Source organism: Dreissena polymorpha, chromosome 6 (genome assembly GCF_020536995.1).
Source record: "Dreissena polymorpha isolate Duluth1 chromosome 6, UMN_Dpol_1.0, whole genome shotgun sequence".
Classification (NCBI taxonomy): domain Eukaryota; kingdom Metazoa; phylum Mollusca; class Bivalvia; order Myida; family Dreissenidae; genus Dreissena; species Dreissena polymorpha.
In genome coordinates, this window is record NC_068360.1 from 57,848,029 (window position 1) to 57,860,280 (window position 12,252).

General features: G+C 34.6%; 1 long non-coding RNA gene across 1 annotated transcript; it reads left to right on the forward strand.

The window, feature by feature from the left end:
• Positions 1 to 5,801: 5,801 nt before the first annotated feature.
• LOC127836461 (uncharacterized) lies at positions 5,802 to 12,070 on the forward strand. The gene is made up of 2 exons (XR_008028772.1): positions 5,802 to 6,000; positions 11,511 to 12,070. It is a non-coding gene; the product is annotated as an uncharacterized LOC127836461 (long non-coding RNA).
• The last annotated feature ends 182 nt before the right edge of the window (positions 12,071 to 12,252 follow it).

A 12,252-nucleotide genomic window follows, 5' to 3' on the forward strand; every position in this document is an offset into this window, starting at 1 on the left:
GTAGTATTTTCCGGACATTCTATTTATTTCATTTGATTTAACCCGTAAATCAAAATTACTCTGTCACATTATTTCATTATCCACAAGAAAAAGTATGAAAAAATTCAGCTAAAATGACATGCCTTTGTCAATGCGATTGTGTTCTCCAGAGCCCCTCGGACTCTCTGGTGTGTAACCTTAGTAATTGTTATGCATCGGTTGTTTCACTGTTAAATGGCGGGGTCTGCGCAAATCACTCAAAATACAAAATTATCAGTCTTTATAACCCCCACTGTGTAAGTTTGATGTATTTTTTTGCTTTGCAATTTGTTAGAGTTCATTTAGGTTTGATAATCTACTACAAGTACAACTCCGTTTTGTTTCTTTCTGGAATTAATTCGTACTCAATAACTTACGAAATCGTTTTTGTATAAAGCAACTTTTCTATAATATAAAGCTATGTTAAGATCTAACTCATACTTCTCACAATTCTGTAAGCTGTATTGATATTAATTTATGCAGTCGACAAAAGTTGCATTTTGCATTTAATGATTTCTGACTGATTTTGAGGCAATATAGTGAGCAATTGTCTGTTCTTCTTTTGTAGTATTTTACCACATTTAAGTCACAAGACGAACCAATAAACAGTTCTAAATGTACGTTGAGTTTGCTTGTACCATGGGGTTATCTTCATGCTAGCAACATCAGAGCATGACAGCGATGTATTGGTTTAATATAAAATTGTGTGTGTTGTTGTTGTTTTTTTTAACAAACTACCATAACATTGGCTGAGGTTTGTTTATAATGTTTTGAAAACTCATGTTTGGTGCAATTGATATATGATGCTGACTCAAAATACTGTCTTGATATAAGCTACTTGGACCAAAGGACAAAACAGGTGTTCTCAAATAGAAGTCCCTTGTAAACGCATGTCAACTTCAAAAACTCGGTCAAGGCCTGACATCTCTGAGCCAGATGTCTCTTCAGTAACATCAAGAAGCGAAGTTGAAAAAGTTTAGTATAAAATATGTACAAATGACCATTCGGTTAATACCCAAATAAGTTCATGATTTTATTTGATAAATCATTTACAATTGAAATTTTAAAAACATTTTCACCTTTAATTTATATGCATCACATGAACACTTTGATTGTATTATGTTTTTCATATTTTAATAATTGTTTTGTCTTTGTGGGCAGTTGGCTGCTGGGTGGAAAACTAATCTGCAATAAATAATTAAATAACATACCTTAATTGGCTCAATAAACGGATCTCCAATACTATCAATTAGCTTAGGAAAGAGAAGGGGGTCATTCATTGAACCTGAACAAGGACATTCGAAGACACATAGGGTTGCTGCATTTTATAAACTGATTGCTTTATTCTATGATTAAATTATCTAGATTTCATGTAAAGAATGAAGTCCGATAAGTTACAAAACTGTCTTCATTATTTTATTCGTAAGATAAATGATACATAAATGATAAAATATAAATAACAACACTTTCTATCACTGCAATGGGAACTTATAATGCATGCATGTTTCTCATGTAATACAACCATTACATATTTTTTTATATTACACATGTGTAATACAACATTTTAAAGCGTTTTTATTGGCTAAGTTTTCGTTTATTGACCAATCGCATTTTGTTATTTTGCTGAAATGACGTTGCAACGTCAAATGACGTCACGAAATTTAAACACCAATCGGGACTTATCATTATGTTTGCGTAAATATTTATTGAATTTGCTCATTTAAAAGCATGTAATAAAAAAGATCTGACACTCGTTGTCATATCATATCATATTTTATCAAACTCGTCCAGGAAATTCGTAAGTAAACTCGCCAAAGGCTCGCTTACTTACAAACTCCCTGAACTCGTTCAATAAAATATGGTATGACATGACAACTCGTGCCAGATCCTATATGTATATAAAGAAGTGAAACTCCAGCTGCTGGAGCAGTATTGAATTTTCATTAAAAACAATAAGTTGGTCCTTTATTTAAGGCAAGTGACCGATTGCCCAAACAGTACAAAACAGCACAATACAGCACAATACAAACCAACATAAACACAAAATATGAATAAAGCTGGGGTCACCGCCTTGGAACGGTCAATGCAAAGCATTGGGGGTTTAAACCTGGTTATAGAGCGCTCAGCCTCACACTTGGCCCAGCAATATTCATAATACATTTAAGTGTAAATAAAACTTAACGTCATAGCATTGTAACTCAAATTAAACAATAATAAAAGGGAATTAAAACGCATTCAATTTAATTACTATTTAATTACTCGATTGCATTGAAGATACAAGAGTAACAGAATTACAACTTTTTGACGAACGATCAAATAAAACTATTAACAATTGTCAACTACATTCCTTCTTTATAGAAAAAATTTGAGAATATAGAATCATGGAGTTAATATCTCAGATAATCATCGCGCGAATACAGGAAGAAGCAGCAATAATGGGTGTAAAAACTCCATATTACATAGCTTGGTTGTTTATGTGACTGCTAAAAAAAAATAAAAAAAATTAATTAAATCAAACAAGAAACGCCCATCAGAGAGATGCACTATCCAAACTACATGACTAAGAAAGAGCATAAGAGATTATCTTAAATGTCATTTGTATCAAATCACACACATATATGACCATTATTCCAGATATTGAATGGACAAGCTGACTTATGTAAAAAATATATATGTGTAATGCCTTTTTATCTAGATATGCAGAGACAGTGCAAAGTAGAGAAAAAGAGAAAATGGGAAGAAAAACACCGGTAATGATTTGTCAACCGATAGGGCAATACACGCATGTTGTTTATAAGAAATAAATTACATTTAATAAACAAAGTACTCATAGTGCCAATTTACCTACTCAAACCAAATTCTTCTTGCATTTAATTACATAACAAAGTTCATTTATATATTGCATGTTGTGTATCTTTACATATTTCCTGCATTATACAACTGTTAAGTACATTGTACTCTTAGTCATTCATTTTCAAACTTGTTTGAATTTATGACTTCAGGATTGACATTGATCTGTCTAGCACAGATCTATATGAATTCTACGATCCTGATTATAACCAAGACGATCCAACATATGAGCCCCATGAATGGATCAACATACCCATTGTGTAAGTAAAATTTGTTATTCTCTTTTTGAATTTGTCTTTCTTAAAAACTCTTTTCAGCTTGGGAAGGTGTGTATTAAAATTGATCACTTAATTTTGAAAATTTTCAATCAACTTTATTTAACACCATGAACCGACCTTTTGTCCTGTGTAACACTGTACAATCAAATTATATGTGCATGGTCATTTTAATAAATTACATTTAGGCTTGAGTCATTTTGCATTACCAGTTGGTGTTAACATCTGTAGGAACATTCTCATTTTATTGCATAATTTTATGTGACCAATATTTATTTTTCCAATGCATTAATTTTTCGGAAATAGAAATTGCCATACAATTGCAGTCAGTCAGATGATGAGTTCTTGGAGTAGCAGGGGCTTGAAGAGGATGTTTGCTAGTGCGGTGGATGAAGACGAACAGCTGGAAGAAGAGAAGCCCGTGCATCGAGACATTCCAAACCTAACGAAATGTACAAAGTACACATTCCTTGAGGAGAAATTCATTGTCGCCAGTGGTCAACTAGAATGTCTCCTGGAAATGGTTCCATTAACAGAGTGTGCCAAGTGTGGAAAGCCATTGTCAAAAACAATAACCAAAATTGGATGCATCATTAAATGCAAATGGGTATGCAATACATCATTTTCGATATTAATTGCTTTAAATTCAATAAAGAGATTTTGTCCTCCGACAACCTAGCCGACAACTCTGCATTACAATCAGTAAACCTAAAGTGTTTTTATATCATTTTACATTTGGTGTACTTTATACTGTGAAGTTTAGCGATACATCCGAGTAAATCCACATATACATTAACTATGTGTTTATATCATTTATACGAAAATTTAAGCCCTAAAACCAATAAGAATAAAAGGTCTTTAAAAAAATTTGATACATGGCTTGTGTTTTATTACATTATTAATTCAATCGTTAACAACTTTAACTTTGATTATAACTTTATAGTATATGTTTTGTGGTGTGCCAGTTAACGAAATGTATGTTCCAATAGAATTGGAAAAAGATAAAGTAAACAAAATTGATATGTTTTATATATTGTATAAACCTAATGTAACAATATTCATTGTTGGATGTCTTTAATAAAGATTTTGTTTATTTCTGCTGGTTTAAACATGTACCGATGAGCATGTGGCCTGCATATGGGCAAGTTCTACTGTGATGATGCCCAACAGGGTGTACACAACAAACTTCCAGGCAATGGCTGCAGTTTAATACGCTGTCGGGAAATAACTTTAAAAAGGTGGCACTATTTGCAAAATTTCTTTGTCTGTTATTTCCAAGTAAGACAACCCTCAATCGCGTTCATACCAAATGTGTTTTGACAGCTGTTGATAGATACTGGAATGAGATCCAGCAGAGTGCCCTAGAAGAACGCCGTGCTACAGGCCTGACAGTTTCTGGTAAACTTCTGTGTAGAGCAATAAAACAATAAATATTTAAATGGCTTACTTACTATTCATAGACTGAAAAGGCAAATAACATTTATTTAGTTAACCCACATTAAATCTTTTGAACATAAAATACTATGTTTGATAAATAATCTGTTTGGAACGTCATTTTTAATTAATTAAATCTGATTTTTGTACAGTATGTTGATAGTAAACACTTCAAAAGTTAGCACTGCATTGAGGTAACCACCTCTTGTTTTTACAATATTAAACAGTAAAAATTCAGTTTCTCCAGTAGTCCTGCTCTATCATTATACACCTGCATGTTTAAATTTTTAAAATATGCCCTTAGTAAGGGTTGCAATTATAACACTCTGTTCAATTATCTTTATTTATTGTTTTACAAAATTGTGATGTTCATCATTCATAATTATTATGTTTACATATTGCTTTAAGAAGTTGTTATTTTGCAGGGGAAGGTAGGATGGACTCACCTGGACACACGAATACTATACGTATACAATGATGAACCAAGCAGACAAGACCATCCTTGCCTTGGAAATTGTCGATAAAAGAGAAACTGGACTGAAATCTGGCGTCATGGAAGCCAAGGGTTTTTGTAGGGCTATGGAGGCAGTAAAGGAAGCTGGCATCACTCTGAAGGAAGTGGTCACTGACGCAAATCTTCAAATCTCCTAAATAATGAGTAAGCATCAACGCATTTATTTATTCTGTTATCCCGAGAAGAAAGTTGGTATGCGTATGAAATGCTTCTGCCCACTTGCTGATTAAACACTGAGCACAGTATATGCTTGGGAATTGTATTTCTCATTTCAATTTATAAATGGAAAAACATGAACATGTATGTACATTGTGTTAACTGACGTGTTTGCTGAACACATTATTACGTGGCGTATCTTCATCGTTTATACGTTAAACTAATAGTTATAAGGCAATATGTAATGTATATACATACTACAAGCTATAGCTATATACATAGCTTCTTATCATGAATAAACATTGATTCATATAAATAGTAATGTATAGGAAAAAGATTGTGTGACAAATTATTTGTTGCAGAGACATCGTGCACCGATATTCGTCACAGCTATGACATGTGGCAAAAAAATCTTGCAAAGAAATTGAGTAAAGAAAAGTGGGAGATGTATTTTAATAGTCGTGTCATACCCCCATCGAAGAAGAGGGATATATTGTTTTGCTGGATGTCGGACCGTCGGTCTGATTGTCAGTTGACCGTTTCATTTCTGATTAATAATGTTTATTCGCTCAAGAATAAACTGTCTTATTCAACGCAAACGCTATTTTCCTAAGGGATCGCCGAAACCCAAACCCCAATTTTATAACCCATCCTACCCAGTCTACTCTAACACATAGACTCGTCCACTAAGTATAAAAACAACTGCCCGTGCAAATTGTCGCTCTTTTACTAGCTTGTCGCATCACAGGGTAGGTCGCGCTATGGTTTACAAGTTTACATTTTAAGCCACGTGGTTTCATAAATATGTCTTTAACTCTTTCTTTTCATCGGAGAACTTATTTAAGTATAGACAATTGTATCTTGTTAGGCGTATTTACATTTAGAATATAAAATTCAGTATATATTTTGATGAAGATATTAAATATTTTGCATTTTTAGAATTCGGTTACACCGACCACGTGGTTTCATAAATTTAAATGGAGAACTTGTATAATTATGAGCAGTTGTTTCACTTTAGTGATTTAGTGAAATGTATATGTATAACATAAAAATCATTATAAATTATGGGAAAAGATGTTTTTGTGTTGTTTTTTTTTATAATTAAGAAAAACCGACCACGTGATGGCATTCTTCTCAAAATTGTGTTTTGTAAATTTTAATATTAAGTTTTCGTGAATTATAGGACAAAGCTTTATTCTTAGATATTTTATGTTTGCATTAATTTGAAGTTATGGTCTAATCATTGTTCTCTATCCGATTGTATGAACACAACAACTATTTTTATTGTTTTATATTGCCACCACGGGTCGAAAGATGTATTTTGAAGGAAGCGTTGTCGTCTCAAGTCATGGGCACGGAGAATAGACTTGAAACCGAATCGGAGGTAACGGCGTCGGTTATATAAAACGAAACGTGGAATCGTCTGAGCGGATGTTAAGGTCGGTTAAACATGTTGTGTTATTTATCATTACAGACGAGACAAACATTTCAAACGGAGAATTGGTTTCCTATGTGTCTCTTTAACAAATATGCCTAGAAATAACGCAGCAATTAGTCTGCAATAGAGAAATTATTGGGTGAACTTCCGGCGTTATTTAAGACATTGAACGTGTAGACGTTTGGTTTAACGTGTTAATGATTTATATGGCGATACAACGTACAACTTATGGAAGTAGAAACAATAATTTTATCTTTATTTTGTTTATGGGCAGTCACGCTTAGAAGTAACAAGAAATATCGTCACAAAGATCAACGGAATTTGACGGTGGTTTGTTTTGGTGAAAGATAATCATTTAAAACAAAGTTCGCATTACCCTTTCTGTATGCACAATTCCTAACTGCATTACGAAGAACGAAAATCGTGTAATGCTACAATCACAAATAGTTGGTCAATTTAATTACCTGTTTACAATCTAATCTGCTGACAAGGACGCGTCATTCTCGTGCAAAGCGTGGGTTTTAATACTTGAATGCTGTATAAAAACTCCGAAGTGCAGAGAACGTTGAGATCTTTAGTTTAAAGTGATATTATGGGCATCTATCAATTGATAGGTGTCTGTCGCAGCCGTTGTTTGTTTTTATGTTTTCGCTTCATATACACTTATATTTGTAAATGCAGCATCTGCATGCCAAAACAACATCCCGGAAAGAGAAAAATAATGCATTTGAACATCAACCTTACTTTCGTTTTGACAAGTGGCGACAGCAATAATTCGATTTACTATGTGAATCTAAATTTGCTTTTAGTGCAGATTCGTTCATACGACACAAAGACACTATTTTGTTTTACGGATCATTTCGGATTTGAGGACTCACCAGTCATGTAAAATATCGAATATAATATATTTTTATAAACAACTGGAAGCAAGATGAGTTGCAGATAATTGGTCAGTAACCAAGGTTTATCTGACTCTTTTGACCTGATAATTCTTTTTATCCCAGTTCAACAGTGAAAATGCCCATAATATCTCTTTGGATATACAAAGGGCGCCGAGCGCCATTACGCAATAGTGTCAACACATGAATTCTCTAATAAATTAATTACGGACTAGCTGTAAGAGCGCATAAATTATATCAGCGTGCATAAGAAATGTTTGAGGCGTTCTTTCAAATCACGAATACGATTCCCGAGTATATTATTTTATTAAATATCAGTCAATAAGATTTCCGAATATATTGCTTTGATAATCCTTCAATACGCTCATCCAACAGTAGGGTAACACAAAATAAACAACTTCCATTCTATACGCGAACATGCACAGTGCGTACAATTCTTGAAGGTTTAAAACGTAGTCACGTCAGAAGAAATTCTCGAGTGTCCCATATCTCAATCCGTTTAAATGCTGCTCGAAAGATATAAATGTATTTATTATCGGTATGGTGATACATGTTAAATAGAGCGGAAATCAAGATTTCCACGTGCACCGATTTGTAGGGTAGAGAGTAGACGTAATTCAAATCATTTTATTTATTTATTCTCTGTTTGTTTTAAGGTTAATATTATGTTTTACATGTTTCAGTATAATGGGAAATACTTGCGTACTAGTATGCATCAGTGCGTCAAAAACTGATCAATGCCGTTATGGTTTATTCGTTTGCAATCAGTTTGACCAACTGACCTTCGTCGTAACAATGCTATTTTAGTCTGGTCGATTAGGCCCACAAACAAAGTATGGGTGGAAATCTGACGCATGAAAGTTGTACATTCGTTAGAGGATATTATTATGCGCCAACAATCGGTGGATGCTAATTTTTGTTCTCGCTACGTACTCAATCGTCAAAACTATTAGATAGTGTGACGTTAATAAAATAAACACGAACGGGACATAACGTATTTTCTTCAGTATGGTTCCATGAGTGTACTTATATATATCGTAAAAAAAACTAGGTTCATTTCTAGCCATATTAATGCATGTCGGCATTACACTTGGAGTCTGATTTATTAAAGTTAATATACTCAATACGATTTGTAAAGCAAAATTGCTTATTATACCTTGGTAAAAACGCATTTCCCGGGTCCCTATTGCAACGAAGACTAAATCAACAAACAACAAATATAATCGCAGCCTTAATTAAAAAATCCCAGCAATCAATTGTATCGGCATACTATATTAATTGATGTGCGTTGGTGCGTATCTTACAGCACTTGTAATATAATCCATGTAACAAAATTAATAATAATAATAAATACATATAAAAGTGCTAATTATAACAAAATATAACACATCAATAACATAATAATGTATTATATACAATAAACTGCTGTAATACAAATTCATATACATTCGTGTGTGGTGCCCTAAATGTACGTCTTCGTGAATTTTTGAACTTGCTTAAATGATAACCTATGGGCTTATGTTTAAAAGACACGCACACAAATTTGATTCTAAGTAAATAATACAATGGGGCTTAGTCCTGTGAGATCAAACAATCTGGTTATATTGGAATAGGTTCGGTATTTGTTTGGTTGATGGTACGCTAAAAGCGCCTCTGTATTTTCAAAATTATTGTGATTAAACGATTGCCAATAGGCTTATGATGATCAACGTTGGTTATAAATAAACAAATATCAGGTTGTTGGTAAATAAGCAGTTCCAGTGCCTCTACTAAAACCGGGACTTAATCCCAAAAGAAAACCAAGGTGGTTTATATATACAATGGTACATGGTTGGTTGGTGGTTCACTAAAATGTGCTTATGTATTTTCAAAATTATGGTGTTGAAACGATCGCCCAAATTGGCTTATGGTGAAAAGCTCGGTGATCACTTTTGGCTATAAGTAAATATTAAATATCAAGTTCCTGGTAGATAACGCCGTTCCCGGGTCTCTACCGGAACCGGGACTTAATATCGGAAGAACTTTGTGGTGGTTATATAAAATGGTACATGGTTGGTTGATGGTGCACAAAATGTGCTTATTCATTTATGGTGAAAAGCTCGGTGATCACCTTTGGCTATAAGTAAATATTAAATAAAATATCAATATAAAGAAGTTCTTGGTAGATAACGCCGTTTCTCGGGTCTCTACTTTAACCGGGACTTAATCCCGAAAGAACTTTGTGGTGGTTATATATAATGGTACATGGTTGGTAAATGAAGCAATCAATGGGCTTCTATATTTCCGAAATTACGGAGAATACATGATTACCAATTGGCTTGTGGTAAAATGCCCGTTTATCATCTTTGTCTGTAAATAAATAGATATCCGGTTCTTGGTAGATACGCAGTTCCAGTTTTCAAGTTGTGGTAAAACGACCGCCATTTGGCTTATGGTGTAAAGCCTGGTGATGAATTTAATGTATTAAACAAATCAATAGATTATTTATAGATCTCTACTGAACTGGGACTTGCTCCCGGAAGAATAAAGGTCGTTATTTAATGCTATATAGTTACATATACTTGTTTATCAAATATTAAATAAAAGTGGTGTATAGTAACCAAGTGGTCTACGTTGGAAAGCCCGACTTAAAATGTTTTTTTTTCGATTCATGTACAATTTATTTAAAAAAACACGTACATACAACCGTAACATTTATATGACCTACTGTTCTGTGATATTTCATAACTTAAGTTCGCCGTGGTATTTACTTGTAACATTTAAAAACTGTATTACGTGTCGTTTTGTTGTAAGGTTTGAAACTCAACGGCCGAGTTCCTGGTGGTCTGAACCTGTATATTAATCGGGTATTAAAATGTCACGTAAGGAACGTATGAATAATCGGATAATCGATGATATGGGATGCCTATCATAGGGCAGTAGACGTGGCAGACGGTTCTGATCTAGGCTTGCAATATTTAGGGATCAACATCACGTGGGGTTTTAAAAGACGGTATGCGCCTGGAATACATAGAATAATCCTATAATTCGCAATTGCCATTTAATCAACATATCAACATGCTGTACTTTTGACCACCACTTATGATGGTAACGAAATCGAACCCCGATCAATGTTACACATTTCCCGTGATTATCGATACATAGTGGGCTACCTACAATAGCTTTTATCTGATGCGATCCAAGTTTACTTCTTAATCTTTCCGCGCATAAACTGGCGCTATGTTGATAGTAAACATAAAAACAACAATAAATAAGAAAACAAATATAGAATTCCTGAAGAGCGTTACTATTCCTAGATGCGGGAGGTTACTATATCAAATACCCTGCCATTGTTGAATCGCTTGTCTTTTTCAAATCCGATGACACGCACAAGTTCTAGTTAGGATCGTTATCATGTTGAACACTGTCCGGAGCAATCTAGCCTTTTATTTGAGCAAGGTTTTTCCAAACCCGATTTTAATTCATCGTTATTGCTTGTCAAGGCTGGCGTGTGTTCGTGGCCGCTGTGTGGCGGAAGGCCCACTTCCTGCGGCCGTGGTCATTTTTGGCATAGTTTCCACGAACACACTTCCCGCTTGTCACGGGGGATAGACATTATGTACTTAAATTTCCCGCCGTTCTCGGGGGAACCTGTAAAATACAATTGATCCCAGCCTTGACATTATTATGCCAAACCTTTAAGATAATAAATTGCGTAGTTAAACTGTTTGGCGTTTGTCGTTGAATAATAATGTTTATTCGCTCAAGAATAAACTGTCTTATTCAACGCAAACGCTATTTTCCTAAGGGATCGCCGAAACCCAAACTTCAATTTTATTACCCATCCTACCGAGTCTACTCTAACACATAGACTCGTCCACTAAGTATAAAAACCACTGCCCGTGCAAATTGTCGTTCTTTTACTAGCTTGTCGCATCACAGGGTAGGTCGCGCTATGGTTTACAAGTTTACATTTACCACCCACCCTCCCACTTAATTTTTATTGTAACACGATGCTTGCTAGATTTTTGTTATATTCCAGTGTTGTCGAGAATTACGAGCTCCATTAGAAACCCACATCGTCATGGCTGGGACTTAACAGCGTACGGCCCACCGTCAGTCTGTCCAATGGTCTACTTAGTTCGACCCCCGACGACAGTTCCCTGCGTAATTGACTGTGCCAGTGTTAGAGAATTTGCAATACTTTGATCAGTTAACTTTTGTTAATATTGGTTGTTTTCGGGTACAGTTTTCCAGAGTTATTTTACCTTCAGTGAAGTTTTATCTCTAGTTTTTACTCTGGTCTTGAAAACACCATTTTTGGATAACGAATAGAAGTGATGTATAGGCATAGTTTCCACGAACACACTTCCCGCTTGTTACGGGGGATAGACATTATGTACTTAAATTTCCCGCCGTTCTCGGGGGAACCTGTAAAATACAATTGATCCCAGCCTTGACGTTATTATGCCAAACCTTTAAGATAATAAATTGCGTAGTTAAACTGTTTGGCGTTTGTCGTTGAATAATACATTGTGAACAGATTGACCGATTGGCTTGATGCTTCACATGTGCATTTGCCTTGCGCAGAAGATGACCCCTATTGAAAATTGGATAACTAGGTCAAACGTGAAGGTCACTGCCACTCTACGAATAAAAATTGTTTCGGATCAATTACTTGTCAACATG